Source organism: Dasypus novemcinctus, chromosome 12, assembly GCF_030445035.2.
Source record: "Dasypus novemcinctus isolate mDasNov1 chromosome 12, mDasNov1.1.hap2, whole genome shotgun sequence".
Taxonomy (NCBI): domain Eukaryota; kingdom Metazoa; phylum Chordata; class Mammalia; order Cingulata; family Dasypodidae; genus Dasypus; species Dasypus novemcinctus.
This window is the reverse complement of record NC_080684.1, coordinates 39,518,223-39,545,390: the sequence shown is the minus strand read 5'-3', so window position 1 is coordinate 39,545,390 and position 27,168 is coordinate 39,518,223.

Genomic DNA, 27,168 nt, shown 5'->3' with positions numbered 1-27,168 from the left:
AATGGGTTGACTTAATGGGAATTTATTTGCTCACAGTTGAGACTGGGAAAATGTCCAAATCAAGGCATCATCAAGGCAATGCTTCCTTCCCTAAAATGGGAGATCCTTGGCCCCTCTGCCATAAGGCAAGGCACATGGTAGCATTTGCTGGTCTCTGCCTTTTCTTTCAGGTTTTGTTTTGCTTTCAACTTCCTGCTTCCATGGCTTTCTCTCTCTGTGTTTGAATTTCATTTTCTTATAAAGGACTCCAGTAAAAGGATCAAGACCCATTCAGATTGAGGTGGGTTACACCTTACCTGAAGTAATTTCATTGTAAGATCTCACCTGCAATGGGTTCACACCCACAGGAATGGATTAAACCTAAGAATATGTTTTTCTGGGGCACACACAGTTTCAAACCACTACAGTATGTGTCCTGTAGAATAGTCCATGCTCTGGATTAGTCTGTTTGATTTTGCATGGACTCATTTGTTCCTCCTTCCCTGATATTTTTTCTAAATGGGAGTTACTTCTAGAGCATTATACATTTACTTTTTCCACATTATTTTCAAAATTCTATTAAATTTAATTACTTTAATAACAACAATTTAAACTTCACTATATATTTCATTGGTCGCTCATGGATGGTCCTTTCCTTTATCAGAATTTTACAATTCTTGTATTATTTATTTTATGTCATCCCTTGATTAGCTGGAGAATATCTTCAAGTGAGTTTTTTTAGAATGGAAATGGTTGACTCATTTTCTGTTTTCTAGAATGTTTAAATATGTTCTCTTGCTTTTATACACAAATAGTGGCTTTGTAAGATGAAAATTCCTTAGGACAAAATATTTCTCCTCAAAGGCATTTTATTCTCTCCTGTCCTTATATTATGACCAAGGGTGAGATTAATACATTTTGGTTCATTTCCCATTGAATTCAAAATTTTCTCCAGGTGTTGGTTGCAGTTAAGTAATTTTCCTTTGCTCTTGGTGATTCTTGTAAATTGCTGACTCAAGTCTTTCTTTCTCTCTGTGCCTCTATTTCATTATGCATTAGATGGGATAATAACAGTAGCTTCTTATGGTGTTTTTATGAGCATTTTAAAAATTAATTGATAGACAATTCTGTATAAGCATTAAATACACTCATTTTTCTTCAGCTTGAGGCCTTTGCACATGCTACTCTGCTTTGTACACTTATTCCATGTCCTGCATCCCAACTCCACCCACATTCTTCTTATTAGATCAACTCTACATACCCTTCAGATAACTGCTTGTTCATTTACTCAGGGAAGGTAAGACTACCGTTTTTATGTTCCAGATTACCATGTTCCTTTTATGCATAACATTTATCTCATTTTACATTTATTTTTATCATTCTCACCCAGTAAACTGTAATCTCATTAAAAGCAGGGACTCTGCCTGATTTTTTTTTTTTTTAACTCATGGTGCCTAGTAAAGTTTCTATAACAGAGTTGTCATTCCATATATATATCTTGTATCAAATTAGAGTGTTAGTGAGGGTTCAGCAGAGAGGAACCATAATATACATTATATATTATATATTTTAAGCATGCATATTATATCCTACTACAATATATCATATAGCCTCTTGGTTCTGTGTGTGTGTTTATAAATATATTATTTTAAAAATTGACTCATAATAAATTAACTCACAATTCTGGGGGTGCTAATCACATCTACAAAATACCTCTACAACAACATGTAAGCCAGTTTGACCAAACAATTTGGCACCAAAACCGTGTCAAGTTGACATGTAAAATTAACCATCCCAATGAGCAAATAAATGAATGATTCAATACTTTTTGTTTGAGCTTGCTGCTCCTCTATCTGCTCTTTATTTCACCTTCTTCAAATTCTGTTATTTGAATATTCTAAATTCTAAACTTGTCCTTCATGTCCTTTATCATCACTTTTAGATTTTTGTTTTTTCTCTCTTCTTTTGAAAAAATAATTCAAACTTATCATTTCCTTCATTGAATCAACTTTCTATGATATCAACCTGGTATTTATTACTTTCATTGTGGTACTTTATTAAATAACAATGCTTTTTATCACCATGTACATTTTCCAAATCTTATTTTTTTCCTTTTTATGAGCTCCCACTCATATCCCTTACATCTTGATAACTGCATAAGTTAAACACATTACCTTATTTTCCTTCTTTTTGTTAATAATTATCTCATAGAAAATATTTACATTATTTTTCAGATTGGTTTCTGTGACCATTAATTTCATGTGTCAGTTTGCCTAGGTTACAGAATCCATTTGATTTGGTCAAGCAAACACTAGCCTGATTGTTACTGAAGGTATATTATAGATGAATTTGCATTTATAGTCAGTTGATTTCATCTATGACTGATTGTATCTACAGTCAACAAAGGAGACTGCCCACAGCAGTGAGGGGAGTCTCTTTATCCACTCAGTTGGAAGTCCTAAATCAGAACTGAGAATTTCAGAAGTCAGAAAGAAGAACTGTTGTCTCTACTTCAGCCAGTCAGCTTCTCCTAAGGAAGAAGAGGAGTTTCCAATTTGTGGCCTGCCATACAGAATTCAGACTTGCCATTCCTCACAGCCAATTCCTATAATAGACTCTTTTTTATATGCATGATCTTATTTACATCTGCCAGAAATACACTGACTGTATGTAGAAATTAGACACTGACTTGGATGAGAAGGAATGAAAGTGAAGATAATATTGGGAAGTAACTTAAGCAAGAAATGATGGTGCCTTGGACCATGATGATAATGGTAGAGGTGGGGAGACATACCAAAGACATATCCAGGATATGCTTTGAAAATAAAGCCAAAGGATTTGTCTGTGAATTGGATGTGAGAAATTAGAGAAATAAAATTTAAGCATGAGGCTTCATGTTTTGATCTGAACATGCCATTTAGTGCATGGAAGGGCTGGGTATATGGATGGGATTGTGGGGAGATTGATCAATAGTTCAATTTTGAACATAATCTCAGTATGCCTATTAGAAATTCAAGCAAAGGTATTATTGAACAATCAGTTAAATACATTAGTCTGGAGCTTAAGGGAGAAGCAGGGCTGGAGATATCTAGGTGGGAGTCATCAGTGCTTTGATGGTATTTAGAGCAATGAGATTATATGAAAATATCTTAGCCAGTGAGTGGCAATAGTGAAGAGGACTGAGAATTGAGTCCTGGAGAATATCAACATTCAGAGGTCAGGAAGAGAAGGAAGAACCAGTGCAGGAAGCTGAGAAGAGGTGATCTATTGGGAAGGAAGAGAAGCAAGAGTATTTGTGACCTGGGAGCCAAGTGACAGAGTATTTCAAGAATGAAGAAAATGTGAACCAATAGTAAGTGCTGCTAAAAGGCCAAAATAAATAACTAATTGACCATTTGGCAACCTAGAGGACTGTTTCAAAGATTGTCCTGTATAGATCTTTCAGGTAAAAGGAATGAGGGAAAGTTTAAATGTACTATAAATCTTCCTTACCCGAAGCAGGCAGCTTAGCTGAAATAGGAAGCTTACCTTCCTTGAAGCAGGGAGCAGGAAGATAGAATGGAATCAGAGGTGCTAGAAGTTTTATTTTACTTTTTTTCTATCTTCTTTGTATCACGCATGATTGTGGCAGAGTGAATACTCATTCTTTGCCTAACAAAGACTGTCCTCATTATCAGTGTTTCTTGACAGGGACCTGCCCTTTATATAATTGAACAGTCTCAGACAAGCTTAAACTGGAGGTAGACATTGCCTTGGGCTTCCCTCGTTGTTACCTCTAGCCACTGGCATGCTGCCCAGAGGCACAGATGGAATCAAGACAAGCTTTCTGTCTTAAACCCTATGCCTCGCCCTTCTGATTTAGGGGGTTTTAAGGACTCAATTCAATTGTTTATTTTACATGGTTTCCAAATGAAATATGTAAGTCATGGGTCAATCTAGAAATGTCTGCACCAAAAAATAACAAAAGAAATCTTGAGAATCTTTTTTACTGTGTGTGCACGACTGTTACCTAGTTTTCAGTGTTGATATTGTTTTCACCTATTTTAATTACCTGTCATAATTTCAGTGGAAACTTGGACGGGACAGGCTTGAGTACCATATTACCCAAAGGTAAAAGCATGAAGCTTTCTGATAGTTTTGATGGAACCAAAGAAAATAGTCAGAACATATATACTAGGGATCCTCAACAAGGGGGCCATAAAAGCATTTCTGTGTCTGTGGCCTCCCTTCAGTCATGTGTTAATGTGTGTGTGCCTGCACAAATGTACACTTTCTATTGACAGGGGCCAAATCTTTCTCCATGTTCTGGAAGTGGTCTGTAATTCGAAAAGGTGTTATGAACAGCAGATAGTTTAAGATTGTATTCTCTGCTGAGCGCCTGCAGTAAAGGTATTTTGTGTCACCCCAGAAAATATATACTTTGAGAATTAAACGAGTAGATGGTAAGAACTATGTAAGTCTATAGAATATAAGAAATCTAAATCTAACCTAGATTCTCACATGGATACATGGCCAATCTGCTTTCATGTAGAGGTAGTACTTTTAGCTAAAGCAGAGCAAGTTTTTTCTTTCATGATTTCCTAAAATGTATCTTATCTTAAATGTTTATGGCAAAAACAGATTCGAGTACAGTTGGAAGAAATAGTACAAAGAAAGTCCGTGTACATTTTACTCAGTTCCCCCAACATTTTTGTAAAATTATGGTATAATATCACAATATTGACTGATAATATTCTCCAATCTTATTCAGATTTTCCCAGTTTCCTTTGTATTCATTTCTGTGTTTGTGCGTGCTTTCATTCTATAAAATTTTATCACCTGTATTTTTGTATATCCCCCACCACAGTCAAGATACTTATGAGTTCTTTCACTGCAAGAATTCCTTGTGCTTCCCATTTTTTAAATCGTTTTTAAAAACTTTTTAAAAGGTACAGAGATCACACAAAATGTTACATTAAAACATATAAGAGGTTTCCATATACCCCATTCCCCACACTCCCAAATCCTCCCACATCAACAACTTCTTTCATTAGTGTGGTACTTTCATTGCATTTGATGAATACATTTTGGAGCACTGCTACACAGCATGGATTATAGTTTACATTGTAGTTTACACTCTCTCCCCTAGTCCATTCAGTGGTTTTGGCAGGATATTATAATGTCCTGCATCTGTCTCTGCAATATAATTCAAGAGAACTCCAAGTCCTGAAAAGGTCCCCATATCACACCTCTTTTTCCCTCTCCCTGCCTTCAGCAACTCCAGTGGCCACTGTCTCCACATCAAGGATATAATTTCTTCCATTGATAGAGTCCCAATAATTCTATAGTAGAATAACAGTAAGTCCACTGTAATCCATATTTTATTCCTCCATCCTGAGGACCCTGGGATGGTGGTGCCCACTCTACCTCTAAATTGAGAAAGAGCTTAGATACCACATGACTGATGAACGGGATTCTCCTGCTTGCAGTTGTAGAATCTCCTGGATCCTTGGTGTGGAGGTGTGGAGGTTGACCATCCTCACCTCCTTGTTAGCTGACCTGAGTAATCCAACAAACTGGAGAGTAGGTGTTGCAACCTGGCTGAGGCACAGGGCCCAACTGGCACATGGACAGTCCAGAGATTCAAGTATCCTGAATATACACTAACCCCAGCACCAATTACAGGTTTAGTAAAAGTGACAGAAGAGGTATGTGTAGAGAAGTCACATCTGAGTCCAACTCCATCACACTCAGGAGCACAGATTCCAAAGTAGGGCCCACTGGCAAGGCATCGAACACCAGAGCTATCTGCCATGACTATAGGACCTGGGTGTCTATGTAGCCCACAGGAGCACCACTACGTAGGGTTGTATCTACTTTGGTGGTCTCTGAGATCCTGCTGAGATGTGCATAAGCACAACCCTCTGGTGACCTCCTGACTCATTTTGAAGTCTCTTAACCATATAAACTCATTTGTATTTACCATTTCCCCCTTTTATTTCAAGATCTATTTCTGATTCCATCACCAACCAGTGCTTGGTAGTAATCCCTTGACACAAGGGAGGCTTATTCCCAGGAGTCATGTCCCATGCTGGGCAGAGGGTAATGCATTTATGTGCTGAGTTTGGCTTAGAGAGTGGTCGTATTTGAGCAACATGGAGGCTCTCAGGAGATAACTCTTAGGCACCCTGCAGCTCTAGGCCAAGTTGAAATTTCAAACACAACAGGTTCCTAAGCATAGTCATTGGTATCAAGGGCCCATCATTGGACCATCCTTCACTGGTCTTTGCCCTTGTACTTGGAGGATTGTTGCTGTTCCATTAGGAAAGGTGACAGAGCTCTTCAGTATGGGAACTCAGTACTCCCTCAGGTGTCATGTGAAACTCTACCCACTATGTTGATATCCAATGAACATCTGAACATATCTATATACCCTATATACATGCCCTTGAGAACTCTCTCCCAACCAAGTGCCCCCCATCAATAACACCCCACACCAGTGCTCCTCCCCTGCCATAGTTGAACTCCTCTGTGATCCAAAATGTCTTCAAAAAGGAAACCTAATATATTGCCAAATTCAATTAATAGGAAAATGAAATAGTAGTGGTAGGTCTAATAGAAATAGAATACATAAAAATTTAGAAAAACTAAAATAAAGTAAAAAATAAATTGGGGTATTAAAAAATGAATAATATCATAACAATTTTTTTGATGTTTTGCCTTTCATCACTGTAATAGGTATGTACAGTGGCAAGGCTATCTCTTCCATTTCTTCCTCAATGTCTTACATCTTTTTTTTCTATTATGTCTTCAAAAAAGTTTTAGATCACAGTAAAGTCACATAGGGAATACAGGGGACTCCTTTTCCTTTTTCCCCTTCCCTGGCAATGGTCTTTTTACATGTGGATGTTACATTTGCTGCAACTGATGTAAAAATATTGAAACATAACTACTAACCATGGTTTCATTATGGTTTACACTTTAGACTATACACTTACATAAATTTTTCATGAAATTTAACATGGCCTGTATTTATCATTGCATTATCATGCAGAGCACTTCCATTGCCCCCAGTTACTCCCTGTTCCACTAATTCTATTCCTCTCTCCACCTCCCCTTTGGAACTACCATGAAAACCAAGCTTCACTGCTTGAAGGACAAGATTCATAGATACTTGCAACAATGCTGAGGGCTTGACGCACTAGTCTGTCCTCCCCCATTGGGAGTCACCATGGTATTGAGAGACATCCTCCCCTCTGAGAATATCAGACCTCCCCAGGATGGGGGTACAATACCTTTTCACTCACTGTATGGATCTCTACCCACTGATATAACACAGTATGACAAGATGAGTTCTCACACTCTCCATAGATGCCTGCCCCAGATGCATCATGAGCCAGATGCCCCACATCAAACACCTTAAGCAAGTAAACCTTCTTTACTATATTTTCTTTTTTGTTTTTTTAAGATTTATTTATTTCTCCCCCCCCCCCCCCCCCATTGTCTGCTCTCTGTGCCCATTCGCTGTGTGTTCTTCTGTGTCTGCTTGTATTCTCATTAGGTGGCTCTGGGAACCAATCCTGGGATCTTCTGGAGTGGGAGAGAGGCGATCACTCTCTTGTGCCACATCAGCTGCCTGGTCTGCTGTGTCTCTTATTGTCTGTCCTCTGTGTCTTTTTTTGTTGCATCATCTTGCTACATCAGTTCTCTGCACAGGCCAGCATTCCTGCATGGGACAGCACTCCTGTGTGGGGCAGCACTCCTTGCATGGAGCAGCACTCTGTGTGGGCCAGCTTACCACATGGGCCAGCTTGCCTTCACCAGGGGGCCCTGGGTTTCAAACCTTGGACCTTTTATATGGTAGATGGGAGCCCAATTGCTTGAGCCACATGCTCTTCCCTATTATATTTCCTTCCTTCCTTCCTTCCTTCCTTCCTTCCTTCCTTCCTTCCTTCCTTCCTTCCTTCCTCCCTCCCTCCCTCCCTCCCTCCCTCCCTCCCTCCTTCCTTCCTTCCTTCCTTCCTTCCTTCCTTCCTTCCTCTCTCTCTCTATTTTTTTAAGTGTTACATTAAAAATATATTAGAGGTCCCCTTATACCCCCCACCCACCTCACCCCATTCCTCCCATATCAACAACCTCTTTCATCATCATGGTACATTCATTGCATTTGGTGAATACAAGTTGGAGCACTGCTGCATCACATGGTTAATGGTTTACATTGTAGTTTACACTTTCCTCCAGTCCACCCAGTGGGCCATGGCAGGACCTACAATATCCAGCATCTGTCCCTGTAGTACCACCCAGGACAATGCCAAGTCCTGAAAGTGCCCCCACATCATATCTCCTCTTCCCTCTCCCTACCCTCAGCAACTACCAAGCCACTTTCTCCACATCGGTGCTACAATTTATTCCATTACTAATCACAATAGTTCCATTGTAGAATATCAGTAAGTCCACTCTAATTCATACTCTATTCCTCCATCCTGTGGACCCTGGGATGGTTATGTCCCCTCTACCTCTATATTGAGAGGGGGCCTAGATTCCACCTGGATGATGGATGCAATTATCCTGCTTGCAGTTGTAGGCACTCTTGGCCCCCTTGTGTGGTGGTTGACCTTCTTCACCTCCCTGTTAGCTGGCTGGGGTAAGTCCAATAAACCAGAGGGTAGGTTTTGCAAGTCTGCTGAGGCTCAGGGCCTGGCTGTCACATGGACAGTCCAGAGATTCAGGTCTCCTGAGTATACACTGTATTATATTTTCTGAACACTTTTCTCAACATTATAGTTTCAACCACATACCTGACAATCTCCCATGTTTACCTGCTCCCCCCAACCCTCCCCCCAGTTACATGGACCATCTGACCAATCCTCCTAATCCCAGCTCCTGTCAAGCCTGCAAACCCCAACCCAATAGTATTGCTATACCCCCATCTTATCCCTTCACTGCACAACTACTTACCTCCACTTTATCATAGATTTTGCCCATGTGGGCATTGGCTCACAACCTTTCTCTCCCTCCCTGTTTTCTCTAAGACAGCTTGATTTGCTTAATTCATATCAGAGAGGTCATGTAGTATTTGTCCTTCAATGCTTGGCTTGCTTCACTCAACATAAGGTCCTCAAGATTCATCCATGTTATCCCGTGTGTTATACTATATTTCTTCTTCCAGCTGAGTACTATTCCATTGTATGTATATACCACATTTTGCTTATCCATTCATCTGTTGATGGGCATTTGGTTTGATTCCAACTTTTAGCTATAGTGAATAATGCCTCTATGAACATTGGTGTGCATATATCAGTTTGTGTCCTTGTTTTCAGTTCTTGTAGGTATATACACAGCAGTGGAGCTGCTGGGCTATATGGTAGATCTATAGCTAGTTTTTTGAGGAACCACCAAACAGTCCTCCAGAATGCCTGGATCCTTCTGCATTCCCACCAGCAGTGGATGAGGGTTCCCATTACTCCACATCCCATTCAACACTCTTAGTCCTATGTTTTTTCAATAGCCACCAGTCTAATGGTGTAAGATGGTATCTCATTGTAGTCTTGATTTGCATTTCCCTAATAGCTAGTGATGTTGAGCATCTTTTCATGTGCTTTTTAGCCATTTGTATTTCTTCTTTAGAGAAGCATCTTTTTAAATCTCTTGCCCGTTTTTAAAATGAGTTGTTTGTCTTTATTTCTGAGATATAGAATTTCTTTATATATGCTGGCTATTAGGGTCCTATCAGATATATGGTTACCAAATATTTTCTCCATTAAGTAGGTTGTCTTTTCACTTTCTTGATAAACTCCTTTGAGGTGCAAAAGTCTTTAATTTTGAGGAGTCCCATTTACTATTTTTTCTGTCACTGCTCATGCTTTCTGTGTGAAGTTCATGAAGCCATTTCCCATTAGAAGGTCCTGTAGGTTTCTTCCAAGGTCTTTTATGGTCTTGGCTATTATATTTAGATCTTTGACCCATCTTAGGTTGATTTTTATATAAGGTATGAGATGGTATTCCTCTCTCATTCTTTGCATATGGATATCCAGCTCTCCAAGCACCATTTGTTGAAGAGGCCATTCTCTCCCAGTTTAGTGGGCTAGGTGGCCTTGTCCAATATCAAATGACTGTACATGTGAGAATCTATATCAGAACTCTAAATTCAGTCCCATTAGTCAGTATGTTTATCCTTGTGCCAATACCATGCCATTTTGACCACTATATCTTTGTAATATGATTTAAAGTCAGATGGTGTGATTCCTCTGAGTTCCTTTTTTTTTTTTTTTAATATGTCTTTGGCTATTCAGGGCCTCTTTCCCTTCCAAATAAATTTCATAGTTAGTTTTTCCAGTTCAGTAAATAATGCTGTTTTTATTTTTATTGGGATTGTGTTAAATCTGTAGATCAGTTTAGGTAGGATAGATATCTTAATGATATTTAATCTTCCTATTCATGAACAGGGTAATTCTTCCATTTATTTAAGTCTTCTTTGATTTCCTCTAACAGTGTTGTGTAGGTATTTTTGTGAGTCAAGAAACAGATATAAAGGCATCCAAATTGGAAAGGAAGAAGTCAAAATTTCACTATTTGCAGATGACATTATCCTGTACATAGAAAGCCCTGAGAAATCTACAACAAAGCTTCTAGAACTTATAAATGAGTTCAATAAAGTCATAGGTTATAAGATCAATGAACAAAAATCAGTAGCATTTCTGTACACCAGTAATGAGCAATCTGAAGAGGAAATCAAGGAAAAAAATACCATTTACAATACTAAATTTAAAAATCAAATACTTAGGAATATATTTAACTAAAGATGTAAAATACTTATAAAGAGAAATTTCTTCCCATTTTTTATCGCATTCACCTTCTTCCTGTCTCCTCTTTCCCTGACCTCCAGGAACCACTAATAATCTGTCCATTTCTAAAATTTATCCTTTCAACAAATGGTTTATAATTTGAGCCATACAGCATGTAACCTTTTAGTATTGGTTAATTTGCCTCAGCATACTGTCTTGGGAGCCATGCAAGTCATTGTGCCTCAGTTATATTCCAAGGGATGAATGCACTGCAGTTGGTTTAACTGTTCACACATTGAGGGACATTTGGATTACTCCCAGTTTGGGGCTATTATAAATAATGTTGCTGTAAACATTCATGTACAAGTTTTGTATAAGTATAAATTTCAACTTCTTTGAAATGAATGCCCAGGAATGCAATTGTTAAGTTATGTGGTAGTAGAATGTTTAGTGTATGAATAAAGTGCCAAACTCTTTTCTACATTGGCTGTACCCTTTTGCATTCACACTGAAACTGCATGAGTGATACAGTCTCTCTACCACCTCATCAGCATTTTGTATTATCGCTTTTTTAATTTTAGCCATTTTGATAGGTATGTAGTAATATCTTCTTATGGTTTTCATTTGTATTTCCTTGATGGTTAATGATGCTGAACCTCTTTTCTTGTGCTTATTTGGCATTTGTATGTCCTCTTCAATAAAATGTTTCTTCATGTTTTGCCCATTTTCAATTTGATTTTTGAAGTTTTTTACTAGGTTCTGAGAGTTCTTTATATATATTCTGGATACTGGTCCTTTGTCATATATGGGATTTGCAAAGATTTTATTCCAAATTTTACTGTCCTTTCATCCTCCTCATAAGGGCTCTCAGAGAGAAAATATTTTTAATTTTGATGACACCCTAGTTTTTCAATTTTTCCTTCAATGGGTCATGTTGGTGTCAAATCTAAGAAATCTTTGCCTAGTCCTAGATTCTAAAGGTTTTATCCTATATTTATTTTTCTAAAAGTGTTATGTTTACATTTAAATCTATGACGCATTTTGAGTTAATTTTTGTATGAAGTGTAAAGTTTAGTCTGAAGTTATTTTTTTTTTTTTTGCCTATGGATGTCCAATTGCTCTAGCACCATTTGTTGAAAAACATTTCCTTCTTCCAGTGAATTAATTTTGCATCTTTGTCAAAAATCAGTTTGGCATATTTGTGTGGGTCTATTTCTGAGTTCTCTATTCCATTCCATTGATATATGTGCCTATACCTCCATCACTATCACACTGTATTCTTCACAGTAGCTATATCTTAAGCCTTAATATCAGAGGGAATTATTCTTCCCACTATAATGTCTGTTCTTCTTTATCAGGATTGCTATAGTTATTGTAGGACCTGGGCCTTTCCATATAAATTTTAAAATGAGATTTTCTAAGTTGACACAAAATATTTCTGGGATTTTGTTAGAATTACATTAAACCTAGAAATCAGTGTGAGGTTAATTGGCATTCTTATTATATTGAGTATGTCAATCCAAGAATATGGTAAGTCTAAAATATATTTTTAATTATTCAATTAAAACAAATATTTTTTATTCCAGAAATTCAGGTGATCAGATAAAATTGTACCTCTTGTCCTATTCACTACCACTCACTGCCTGTTCCAGTTTTCCCCAATTAACCACTTAGTCTTTTTTCTATGCATTTCCTTAATATGATTTTAGATTACATAAACAACATCGTCTGGATGAGTATTGAGCATCTCTCTCTTGCCATTTAGCAACAAGTCTTTGAAAATTTCCCATAGCAGTCATATAGATAAATTCGTTTCTTTTAAACTGCTATGTAGTATTCCAGGGTAGATACATATCATAATTTAACAATTTCCTTTTCTAGTGGGCATTTATTAAATTGGCTTAATTCCTATTGATTGTGAGCTTAAGCAATAGATAACACTTTTAGAGCTGCAGGGTGCGTAAGAGTTCCCTCCTGAGAGCCTCCGTGTTGCTCAAATGTGGCCAGTCTCAAAGCCGAACTCAGCGTGTAAATGTGTTGCCTTCCCCTCAGCGTGGGACATGACTCCCGGGGATGAGCCTCCCTCATGCAGAGGGATTACTACCAAGTACCAGCTGATGATGTAACTAGAAAATGACCTTGAATAAAAGGGTCAACTCGGACCAGCAGAATATCTCAGTTTACATATAATACCAGGAGTTAAAAATGCTTTTTGACCTGAATCAAGGGGGAAATGGAAGGGACAAATGAATTTATATGGCTATGAGTCTCCAAAAAAGAGCTGGGAGTTTATCAGAGGGGTTGCCATTATGTACACCTGAGCAGAGTCTCAGAGACAGATAAAGTAGATACAACCCTGGGTATTGGTTCTTCTGAGGGCTACTGAGACCCACACATTCTATGGTCATGGCAGATGGAGTTCACTGCCATGTCAGTTGGCCCTACTTTGGAGTTTGTGTTTCTGTGTGATGGAGCTGGACTCAGATGTGATCTTTGTTTACAAACCTCTCCTGTTACTTTTACCGGAACTGTAGTTGGTGCTGGGGTTTAATATATACCCAGGAGACCTGAATCGTTGGACTGGCCATATGATAGCAAGGCCCTGAGCCTCAACAGACTTCAGCTCCTACACTCTGGTTTATTGGACTTACCCTACTCAGCTAACATGGAGTTGAAGAAGGTCAACCACCACACCAGGGAGCCAAGAGGGCCTACAACTGAAAGCAGGAGGATTGCATCCAGCATCCGTGTGGAATCTAAGCCCCCTCTTGATATAGATGTGGAGTGGACACAACCATTCCAAGGTCCACAGAATGGAGGAATAGCATATGGATTAGAGTGGACTTACTGATATTCTATTCATGAACTATTGTGATTAGTAATAGAAGAAAATGTGTCATTGGTGTGGAGAAAGTGGCCATGGTGCCTGCTGGGTGTGGGGAATGGGAGGAAGAGATGAGATGTGGAGGCATTTTCGGAACTTGGAGTTGTCCTGGGTGATGCTGCAGGGACAGTTACCAGACATTGTATGTCCTCTCATGGCCCACTGGATGGATTGTGGGAGAGTGTGGGCTATGATGTGGACCATTGACCATAAGGTGCAGTGGTGCTCAGAGATGTATTCACTAAATGCAATGAATGTCTCATGATGATGGAGGAGATTGTTGCTATGGGGGGAGGAGGGGGGTGAGGGGGGTGGGGGGTATATGGGGACCTCATATTTTTAGAATGTAATGTTAAAAAAATAAATAAAGACACACACACAAAAAAACTATGACAAGACATATTTCTACCACAAGGCATAATGGCCATTTTCACAGTAAAAGAAAAAACATTGTTGTGTCTACACTCTTTATGGGCATCTGTTCCTTGAGAGCAAAAAATGTATCTATCTTCTTTTCTCTGTATCTTCAGCACCTATGATAGGACCTGGACATAATAGTCACTCAAGAACTATTTGATGACATTAGTGGATATTGTCTGTGTGTTTCTATAAAGGCCTGACACTGAAGTAGGAGTTCACATTTATATTTACTAGAATACTAAAATAGCACATGTTCAATTGCTGGTTCAAAAGGGTCAAAGAAAATGTGAAACTTTTAGGGTTGATTGAAATAATAGAAGTTACAAAGTAGTTTATAAACTGATTTATAAGTGAAATATTAATTATTATATTATTAACTTGAATCATCTTTCTTACCATTCACAAAGGACCTAAGATATCTTTACCAAAAGACTAGTGTTGAAATATATCTGAATTGATATTACATCTCTGCTACTGTTTGTTTGTGTGTGTGTGTGTGCATGTGTGTTAAAATCAGCTACTGAAATTCTATGAGCTAGAAAAATTGTACATCAATATTACAAGGTAGTAAGAATATAATGATGTGTGGTAAAATACAAAGAAGTACTTGATGAACTATAGTTAATAGCAATATTGTAACATTCTTGCATCAGTATCAAAGAAGGTACTATATCAATTCTAAGGGCCAATAACTGGGGGTTATGGGATTTTTTTTCTTTTGGACTAAGGAAAATGTTCAAAAATTTACTGAGGCACTGACTGCGCAACTCTGTGATGAAAGTGAGAGCCACTGAGTGTACACATTGGATAGATTGTATAAAGCTTGAAACTGTATAACACAGTGATCCATTTGGTGGAAAATGGACTGTGATTAACAGTACAAATATGAGTGTTCTCTCATGAAGTGTAACAAGTGTACTATACCACTACATGGTGTTAATAATAGGGGTTGTATAGAAAAACTATACCAAATGTAAGCTATGGATCACAGTTAGTGGTAATAGTCTGATGATGTTCTTTCATAAACTCTAACAAAAGTTCCACAATAATTCAAGGTATTGGTAGAGGCACGATGTATGAGAATTCTGCACATTATGCATGATTGTTTTGTAAGCTCACGATTTCTCTAATAAAAATATATACTAAAAAAGAAAAATATTTTTAAAAAGAAGTAAAAAAAATGAGCTAGTGAGTCCTGTCAAGGGTCTGAACTATTGTATTATATGGAGTGGTAAACAGTAGGTTGGATGATGGGGGAGTAGCATGAAACAACTAGTCACTGCTGGAACCTTCTATGACAAATGTGAAATAAACAAAAGTGATTTTGGAAGCTGGCTTCATAGAAGAGATGTTTGCTAGTTCACCTGGAAGAAAGATTCTGGACAAAAAAAAAAAAAAACAAACAAGAAAAAAGGGCAAACATCTGGAGGTGTGAATATACTGTTTATCTTAATAATAAAGATTGATTAACAAAATTAGATTATTTGCTGGGATGAAACACTCTCACTCAACAATTGCAAGGTAAACTTGTAAATGTTTTCACAGCTCATGACAGGGACATGGTGAGGTAAATGATATATGAGTCAAATGAAAAGACTTGATTGTTGAAGCTACAGGTTACTTGAAAACCACAATTCATTTACCTGTGATGAAAATTACAGTGTTAGAGATAAAATAAAGGACAATAACAGCAGAAATCTTTCTTCACTAAAATAATTATTTGAAGGATATTTCCCTAAGTCAGAACAAGAGGCTGATATACAGATCAGATACCCTTTCAATTTTTGATATGGTTTCAACCACATACCCAACAATCTCCTATGTTCATCTGTGGTTGAAATTATAATGTTGAGACAACTCTTTAGAAAATGTAATAAGGAAGGATTACCTGTTTAAGGTGCTTAATGGACCTGATGTTCTCAAACATAGGGAATTGTGTCTCTCGAGAGAATTGGTGGCTCCCAGTGGGGGAGGACAGTCTAGTGTGTCAAGCCCTCAGCATTTTTGCAAGTATCTGTGAATCTGGACCTTCAAGCAGTGAAGCTTGGTTGTCATTGTGGGTGCTGAGTGGAGGGGGAAAGAGTAATAGAATAGATGGAAGCAGGGTAACTGGGGGGCAATGAAAGCATTCCATAAGATCGTGCAATAATGAATATAGGACATATTAAATTTCACCAAAAATGTATAAAAGTCTATAGGATATGATGTAAACCATAATGTAACTAAAACTTTAGAAAATTGTACAGTCTAAAATATAAACCATAATGTAAAACATAATGGAACCATGGTTAGTAGCTATGTTTCAATATCTGTACATCAGTTATAGGAAATATAACATGAATATGCAAAAAAATATTTCTGGGGAAGGGGGAAAGGGTTTGATGTTGGATATATGGTAGTCCCCTATATTGTATATGTGACTTTACTGTGATCTAAAACTTTTTTGAAGACAAAATTGAGAATTTAAAAAAAAAGAGGATGTAGACACTGAGGAAGGAATGAAAGAAATTACCTTGCCACTGTACATACAGGGCAACACCTGTTACAGTGATGAAAGGCAAAACAAAGTTTTATGATATTTTTCATTTTTTAATAACCCAATTTATTTTTTACTTTATTTTAGTTTTTCTAAATTTTTATGTATTCTATTTCTAATCTTTAAACCTATCATTACTATTTCATTTTCCTACTAATTGAATTTGGCAATATATTAGACTCCATTTTGGAAGAAATTTGGACCACACAGGAGTTCAACTATGGCAGGGGAGGAACACTGGTATGGGGTGTTATTGATGGGAGGGAGGTCTCCAGGGCATGCATATAGGGTATATGAAAATGTTTGGATATTCATTGGGTATTTTCATACTAGTCACAGTTACAAATGACAACTGAGGGAGTGCTGAGTTCCAAGCCAGGGGAGCTCTGTCACATTCCCCAATGGAACAGCAACAATTCCCCAAGTACAAGGGCAAAGACCAGTGAAGAAGGATGGCCCAATGATGAGCCCTTGATACTAATGACTATGCTTATGGGCCTGTGTGCCTGAAATTTCAAGTAGGCCTAGAGCTGCAGGGTGCCTAAGAGTTACCTCCTGAGAGCCTCTAAGTTGCTGCAATGTGGCCACTCTCTAAGCCAAACTCAGCATGTAGATGCATTGCCTTCCCCCAAGCATGGGTCATGACTCCCAGGGATGAGCCTCCCTGGTGCTGAACAATTACTACCAATCACTAACTGGTGATGCAACTAGAAAAAGACCTTGAATAAAAGGGGGAAATGATAAAGATGAATGAGTTTATATGGCTAAGAGTCTTCAAAAAGAGTCAGGAGGTCATCGGAGGGTTCATGCTTATGCACACCTCAGCAGGATTCTAGAGACAGTCAAAGTAGGTACCACCCCAGGTACTGATTCTCCTGAGGTCTATGGGGACACACAGGTTCTACAGTCATGGCAGATGGCTCTGGAATTCAGTGCCTTGTCAGTGGGCCAAACTTTGGAATTTGTACTCCTGAGTGTGATGGAGTTGGACTCAGATGTGACTTTTCTACACATGCCTCTTCTGTCATTTTTACTGAAACTGTGGATGGCACTGGGGTTGGTATATACTCAGGAGACTTGAATCTCTGGACTGAACATGTGCCAGCTGAGTCCTGATCCTCAGCAGAATTGAAACACCTACTTTCTTCTTCGTTGGACTTACCCAGGTCAGCTAACAGGGAGGTGAAGATGGTCAGTCACCACACCAGAGAACTGAGAGTGCCTACAATTGCAAGCAGGAGAATCACATCCATCAACTATGTGGGATCTAATCCCCCTCTCAATATAGAGATGGAGTGGACATCACCATCCCAGCATCCACAGGATGGAAGAGTAAAGTATGGATTAGAGTGGACTTACTGATATTCTACAAAGAACTATTGTGACTAGTAATGGAATAAATTGTAGCTTAATGTGGAGAAAGTGGCCATTGTAGTTGCTGAGGGCAGGAAGAAGGAAGAAGAGATGAGATGTGGGGGTATTTTCAGGACTTGGAACTGTCCTAAATGATATTGCAGGGACAGATGCTGGACATTATATGCCATGCCATAACCTACTGAATGTACTGGAAGAGAGTGTAAGCTACAATGTAAACTATTACCCATGCAGTGCAGCAGTATTCCAAAATGTATTCACCAAATGCAATGAAAGTGCCACAATGATGAAGGAGGTTGTTGATGTGGGAGGAATAGGGTGGGATGGGGTGTGGGATATATGGTAATCTCTTATGTTTTTTAATGTAACGTTTTTTGTGATCTATGTATCTTAAAAAAAATACAATTAAAAAATAAATAAAAATTTTGATATGGATGAATGATGTGACTTCCTTACAAGGAGATACAATTATCAAAATTTTCACCAAGAATAGCCTTAAATATTGAACCTTACCACCTATTAGTGACATTCTGCAACCTCTCTCTTTAGTGATAGCTGGAATGACGAATGAGAATCAATATTTTTTTTAAAAAACTGCCGCCATTTATATCCTTATATATAAAAATATTGTGACACATGGCAAAGAGAAATATTTGCTTGGACAGTGAAGCTGATATGTGGTGTAATCTGGTTTGGTTCTTCAGGGTTTTTTTTTCCCAAAATAATTAAAATTAAATACATTTACCCATTACATAATGACATGAGCACGAACTTAATTTGGGGTTTATTTGTGGTTTTTAAATGGTAATCCATAATTTTTTTCAAAGTTAAAACACTCATGGAAAACAGAATTCATATAAATTTTTGAGGTAAAATAGAGATCTCAAAGACATTTGTTCTGGCCATGGCTGCTTTGAGCTTTTATTTAGAACTGGACAAGAGATCTGTAAGAGGATGAAGCAATACAAATCCCATGATCACAAGTGGCCCACAGATTATGATAATGTGAGCATGATATACTTCTGAATACTCTCTTCGCATTGATACATTTCCTCTTCTGGTAAATTCTGTCTGATACTCAGAAACAGCAAATGCGAAGGAGCATTGATGAATTTAATTTTATCTGTGGTTTCTACATGCATGAGTCATAGTTCCAGTATCATCTCTCCTAGGAAATCTTAGGTCCACACAGTACAGATGCCTGCAAGCTCCATGTTGCCTTTATTTATATTGTAAGTTCCTTAAGGGACATGACTAATACTTTGATGTCTCTCATGATGAATAGAAAATTATACATAGTAATGCCAAGTCATATTTGGGGAGTAAATGATTGACTTGATGCCAAACATATCACAAAGAAGTGATTGAGAAAAGTGATGCACTAGCTATTACTATTGCTTGCAGCTCTTCTCTCATTGGTGCAACTAAACTTGTCATTTTAAAAAATGGCATATCCTAGGGGAGTGAAGTTTTATCTTGTCCTTCAGGCCCATACAAACAAATCCCATACTTTGGGATTTATATCTACATCAGTTAATTCATTACCCTTTCTTGAATGGATAGGAAACATGGTGGTAGAATGGTTTGAAATCAAGGCTTGGTAGTGAGAACAAGTTCGGTCATTTTAAACTTTGTGATCTTGAGACAGTCCCTCAATCTCTCTAACACTGGGTTTCCTCAGCAACATGATGAGGATAATAATAGTTCATGCCTCATTAGGAATTTATAAAAATTAAATGGGTAATATATGGAAGGTTCTAAGTGCCAGACCTAGTAAAGTCTATTACTCAGCACTATAGGTACAAGGAGATACTACAGTGAGTACAAAGAAGACTAAAACTTGGGCTCTGCCCTAAGACTACACCATCTAGTTTGGGTAGGCAAGATATAAAACGAGGAAGAAATTTGAGTTGAGATTTAGACACAAAGGAAAAGAAAGCAGTGTGAACAAGAGTAAGGATGCAGTCATGAACAGGGCATGCATAGGAGATAGTGAGGTGAAGGGCTGATTTGGGTTCAACATTTCAAGATGGAGAGCTAGTCAGCTATGAGCTGATTCAAAAGGTGGAGAAGATGGAAAGAAAAGAATGTTTTCATTCTTTTATTATGGTATTAAAAGATACAGCTTATTAGGGTAGAACAATGGCAGAACAAAAATTATGTTTAAGTTAAATTAGTATGTATTTCATGCATTGCTCTTATTAATACCAAATTATGGCATTATGGGTTCCAGAATTAGTTGAGTTATAATATCATCTTAATTGTCACCTCAGTCAACTCCATAGGGAGTTTTGAAACCAGGATAACCCTTAAGAGTTTTCCTCAGGTGGGCAAGGGGCCTGAGTCTTTAAACCATTTTAGTTTCCCAGCTGAGAGAACAAATACCATATAATAGGTTGGCTTAAGAATAAGAATTCTTTGGCTCACCATTTTAGACACCAGGTTTGCTTCCTCCTGTCTGGCCGGCAATCTTTGGGGTTCCTTGGGGACCTTGGGGTTCCTTGGCTCTTCTTTTCCATAGCAATGCAAATGGTGGTGTCTTCTATCTCTTCCAGGCTGCTCCCCATGGCTTCTTCTCTCTGTGTCCAATTTCCTTTCTTATAAGGACTTCAACCATACTGGATTAAGTCCCATCATCATTCAGTTTATGCACAGCTTAATTAATGACATCTTCAAAGTCCTATTTACAAATGGGTTCACACCCACAGGACTAGGGTTTGGGACCTGAACATGCCTTTTGTGGTGGACACTATTGAATCCTCAACATATTCTGGCAGCATTGATCAATCATTGTATAGGGGCCCTTTATCTTGATTTTTTAGAGCAGTGGTCCAGGAACACAATCTTCTGTTGAAGGGTAATTTTTTCTTCTCTTAGCCCTATTAAGCCCCTATTTACACTACTTATGAATGTAATAGACTGTTTGTGTTTGTTTCCCACATAGTCTCCTTGTAGTGTCACTCTCAATAGATGCTAAATGAATGTATAACACACCTCTCAGCCTCCTGTTTTCTCCAATCATTTCTGTGGTAACCATGCACAGGTATAACCTGAGAGAACCTACTTCTGCTGTGCCACGTTTCTTGTTATCTATACTTGTTTCTTACTCTGTCCCTAGGCAACTCTGACACTATAATGTAGGATGGAACACCTGTGGGAAGCCGCCCCCTCATCATTAATTAACAACATTGCAGGATGAGGGAGTTAACACTCCAGAGAGTAGCCCTGAACCAATGAGAGGTAGGAGCTGGTGAATAAAAGCCTCCCTTTTCTGTCCATTCATGGATAATTCTGGCATACACTCTATACAGCTAGTTAGAAGAATCTTGTGTTAGTGAGTCCCAATTGTCCACGATAGTGAGTCATTCGAGAACAGACCCTGGGGTTGGCTTTGCTTCCTTTATTGTCTTCCAGTTGCTGGGATCACTTCCCAAAATGAACTATCTGCACATAAATTCTTATATCAGGCTCTCCTTTCTGGTGAGAAGTCAGACAAAAGTTTTGAATGAGTGAATGAAAAGATGAATTACCTATGGAAGAGAATATCATGGGAGAACAGTTCTCCCAGGTGATCAAGGAAACTGTAGGAATTAATTCCCTGATCATATCAGAAATGGTCTGTTCCATTGCCCTATCAAACACTTTAAATATGTGTGTGTATGTCTGTTTGTGTAGGAAACAAGAAACAGGGTTAGATGTATGCCTTGCAGGACTTTTGCAAATGCTCATGGCTTAGGAGCATAAATTAAATCACCATCCATTCCTTTATAGGCCTTTAGATGAAAAAATGGTAAAGCAGAACACCTGGGATAATACAAATTAACTGCTGGAATTTTGATAAACCACCACCTGCTTTTGATCATTTACATGAGAAATAACTTTCATTTAATAAAAAAAGATTATCAAAAATTTTTGCAGCCTCCTTTCAAAGTGATCTTTTCAGACTATTTAGATAAATTTGCTTTCTTCTGTTTGTGGGTGAACGTGAACATGCCATTTACAGCTGGAACTGGGCCTCATTTCAGTGAGAGTCGATGCCATTTTCCAGGTGTTCCCACCTTCTCTCCTCCTCTCATCTCATATATCAGGGGCTCTTAACAAGGGGCCCATGAGCTTGAATTTAAATTCAAGAAAACATTATTCTTGTGGGGACATGTTGGTGCAGGTGTGATATATTTATTAAATAATAACTATATAGTGTGGACTTAGTAAGGGGTTTGTGGTTTTCACCTGACTGGCAAAGGGGTCCATGGAACAAAAAAGGTTAAGAACCCTTGCCATATACTAACAGTTTTATCTCCCAATTTACCAACACTGCTATCTGTGTATGTGTTTTAGCTCACTGAATTGAAAAGATTAAAATTATTTCTAAACCTCATTATAAAATCAATTATTGGCACAATCGTCTATTGAAATATATATTCAGTTTGAGAGGTATAAATGAAACTCTGGATTCCTATGAATGCTGATTTAGAGGGGGGATACTATATCTGCCTTCTGGCTAATCCACAAATATTTGACAATTCCTAGGTGTGAATCATTGGGCTAGAGCCATAGCAATTACAAAAACCTACGGTAATCTTTCCCCCATGGTGAATGCCCCTTCTACAAAATTTAGTCATGCTGAGATTTAATGAATTACCCCTGCTGTTTTTCACTGGTGTCGTGGGGCTTATGCTGTTATCTGCATTAGCTGAAAATGGAGAAAATTACCTTCCCCTCTCTCCACTTCCCTCCCTTTCCTTTTTTTTTCTTCCTCCCTTTCCTTTTGCCTCTCTTTCTATCTCATTTGGTTTTGAAGAATGAAGTCCTGGGAGGCATACATGAGAGTTTCAACAAAGATTTGTGTTGCATGAGAATTTCCCTTATGGAGGTGGGCTCCGTGTTGTCTAAAAGATTAGAACTAAAAGAATCTTGGGGTCAACAAAGGATAGAACCAGTCACATCTGGCAGAGCAGGGAAGGAAGGTGGAGAACAGACTCTGGGTTGGGGGTAGGAGTAATGGTAATTAGCAAAGACGGCTGCTACAAGTGTATGAGTGTAGACAAGTGCGCATAAACCAGCAAGAAAGGGGAGTGGAAGTAGCTCAAAAGGTTGACTGTCTGTTTCCCATATGTGAGGTTCTGGGTTCAATCTCTGGAACCCCCAAAAACAAAACAAATGCAAAAACCAACTCTCATTAGGGAGCAGATGTAGCTCAGTGGTTGAGTGACTGCTTCTTATATACGAGGTCTTGGGTTCAATCCCCGGTACCTCCTAAAAAAAAAAAAGAAAAACTAAACCAGCAAGGAAGCACAGCGAGAACTGTTCCCAAATCCCTATGCCTAACGCAGCTGTTCCCAACCTGTATCCAAGCATTTCAAATGCTACTAAACCTGATGCAAACCCAACCCTGACTCCTATCAAAGGAAAAAAGGGATATTTGTAAAACTTTTGGTACTTTAATGAGACTATGAAACAATAAAAGAAATGAAATACCCTACATTTAATGTGCCTTATGGAAACTTTGGAATGAAGCCATAATTTATTTTTCAGGTTTTATTCTGATGGATGAATACATTTTTAAAAACTGTAAATACCAAAAAGTGTTTGGTTTTAGGAATCAAAGGCATTGAGTAATGGACACTATCAGAAACTAGAGTTTTAAGTCTTATTAGGAGGCAGATCAATTTCAGAGAGCCAATAGTATCTTCCAGCAGTGTTGAAAAGAATCATGTTTGGAAACTTAAAGCAGATTTTAGAGGCAAGAATGACTTTTGGTCTAAACTTCAGAATTGAGGATGTCACAGTAGAAACTTATCAGGCTTCATGAATAAAATTTGATTCTTGAATTTATGCAACAAATATTTGTGTACCTCTCATGTGCCAGGTGCATAGTTAGTTGGTAGATGATTCACTACAATCTTAGAAAGATGTGCAATGAAGCCTTGACCAAGATTGTGTATGTTCTGCTTTGTTTTCCTTTTCTTTTGTCAAAATCGTGGAGAAAATAATTTCAACAGAGCCCAAAACATTGTGTGGAAACATATGAATGGGCTTTATAGGCAATCAGCCTAGTGGAGCACATACATGGGAGAAACCAAGATTCCTCTTCTCTGTGATTATTCACTGGGCTTTCTTTTCTCCTCTCCCCAGTCGTCCTAACAACCATGATCATAAGTGCAGTAGCAGTACTTCAGGGTCAAAGATACTTGTAAATTAACCACATAATATCCATTATTACTAATTTAAGATATTTAAAATGCCATTGTTATTCATCGTTTACTGTGATACCTTCATTTTAGTGAAATAAAAGGAAATTTAACAGAGTTAAAATGTTCCCATTTAAACTTACTCTTACAAGGTGATTTCCCTTCACTAGGGTTCTGGAGAATACTCCCATTAGTCATTGGGTAGAATTACTCAAAATGGCTTCAGACCTACTTTGTCCAATATGGAAGGCACTAGCCATGTGTGGGTAAATATAAATCAATTAAAATTAAATAAATTACATTTGAAGTGTTCAACAGCCACACATGGACAGTGGCTACTATATTGGATAGCAAAGATACTGAACATTTCCATCATCTAAGAAAAATCTGTTGGACAGACTAGACTTGGATTTACCTTCAAGGGGCTCAGCAGGTAAACTATTGTGTATAGCACAACTTTTAAGCCACAATACAAGTGTTAGGTAACTGGTGTTTAGTACTTTAGGAATCAAAAGAGAGAATGAACTGTGAATGAAGTTAGCAGGGGAAGATTTGAAGAAAGTTAGGACTTGAATTGCATCCAGAAGGATGGTGAGGATTTGGGCAAGCAGGAAATGACAACGATATTCTAGATAATGAACAAAATATAAAGCAACATATAAATGCCAAATAATTTAAGATATATTGAAGGTAATGAGGTAAAAATCCATGTTTGGAAAAGTAATTTTAAATATTAGAGGGTCTTTGAATACCAAGATGAGTGACATGATGGACAATAGTTTTAGAAGGATGTTAAAAATAATTAGAAATTTTCTGAGGTCTGTTTTCTTTGGAAGATGTATCAGCAGGGCTACTCTTAGTTCGAATAGTGCTTTAAATGAGAATTAGAAAGGGCTTCTCTGAACATTAGTAAGAATATTTGAATTTAGTATATTTTCAATATGACTATAACAAAACAAAAATAAAATCATTCTTGTGTAAATTATACAAATCAAAATATTAAACATAAAATAATAGAAATTGAAATTTTACTCATATTAATTAGAAACTTGGAGTTACAAAATATAATGTTATACAATAATTATACACCTTATTTCATAGGAAACCAAATTCTTTACAACTGCTTCAGTACTCACCTATGTTATTTTTTATAAAATGGTTATAAGGTTTAATGGTCTTTCTTGAGGCAATCTTCTTTAAAAACAAATACAAAGGGCTTTGGGGTTTAGCAGTTGGCCTCCATCAAGCTTCATTGCAACCAACCAATCTAGAACTGACATGTCAAGGTTTCATGAAAACCAACCACTCATTTTACCTTGTGAAATTTTGTGGCTTTTGTTCTTGAGTTCTGTCCTTGTCTTTGTTTTTCCTTCTATGTAAATTAGTCTTCAATGTTTTAAACTAATTGAGAAAGAGTTCTTTTTTGATAGTTAATCTAAAGACTTCTTCCTATAGGACTTAACCCCTCTGTGTTAAATCAGAATTTCCCTGACGTGTCAGAAACCACAGTAGTGCAACTCATTCATCTCAGTTATTATTTGTTCTTGATCTGGTCATCAGAATTCTTCAAACTAATTGACACTAAGAATACTGAAAAGACCATGACTTTTTATCAAAACTAGTTTTTGAAGATGATATTGCTGTCTACAAAATTAAAAATTAAAAAAAAATTTTGAAATTTAGTTTCAGACTATGAGCTAATAAGGTTGAAGTGAAAATAAATATTCATTTTTCTTGTATTTTCTGTGTTGGAGAAATTGACATCAACATCAAGACACTTGCAATTTGTTTTTGCATTAATGATACCAACTTTGTAAATATTATCACTCATTTTCTTTTAAAAATTCTGAATCATACTGGTGCTTTCATGGACATTATGTACATTGAATTTTGGTTCATGCATTATTTTACTTAAATAATCATGACAAATTAGTACTTAGAAAATAAATTTCAAAACCAATTTTGATATACATTTGGTGTATGCTCTGTAATTTGCATCTTTTTTAATATTATCAACACTCTCCATAAGAGTATCACAAACTACCATTGAGTTTTTTTCACTTATTGAAGTATATCACTGATACATAAACATACATAAACAATAGGTATATAGTAATAGTTGTGAACTCCAAAACAAACATAAATAACATCATACAGGTCTCTCATATCTCACTTTACCACCAATACCTTGCATTATTGTGAAACATTTTTAACCAATGATTAAGGAGCATCCTCAAAATATTACTACTAACCAAAGTATCTTATATTTGGTGTATTTTCCCCTCAACCTATGCTATTATTATTATTTAAATATACTTTTATGACAGAAGTTGTAAACTTAAAAAACAATCATGCAGGTGTGCAGAATTCCCATACAACACTTCTCTATCAACACACCACACTGTGGTGGAACATTTGTTACAGATTATGAGATAATATCATCAGATTATTACCTGATCCATAGCATACATTTGACACACTTTTTCCATATTCCCCCATTATTAACACAATATATCTTTGACATAGATGCATTAATTTTACATTATTACTGTTAACCACAGTCCATAGGTCTCTCTAGTTGTGCTTTTCCCATACATTTTCACACTCCTACCACCCTACAATAGTGATGTACAACTGATCTAGCTCTCAAAAGACACTCTTGCATCTGTACCATCAACTACAGTTCTCATCCACCTCTGGGTTTACAGTGTTATTCAGTCCCTAGATTATTCTCCAGCTTTTTGTCACTTGGCATTTACATCCCTAGACTACCCTTATCAGTCACATTCCCATTTATAAACCAATTGTTACTCAGTATAATGAATTACCATCAACTCTATACCTTTCCACACTTTTACAGTAAAGTTAATTAAAACTTACATACATTAAACATCAGTAGTCCATCTTAGCCCTCCTCGTATGGCTTTTAAGACTCCATCAGGGAAGTGGACTTGGCCCAGTGGTTAGGGCGTCCATCTACCACATGGGAGGTCCACAGTTCAAAGCCTGGGCCTTCTTGAC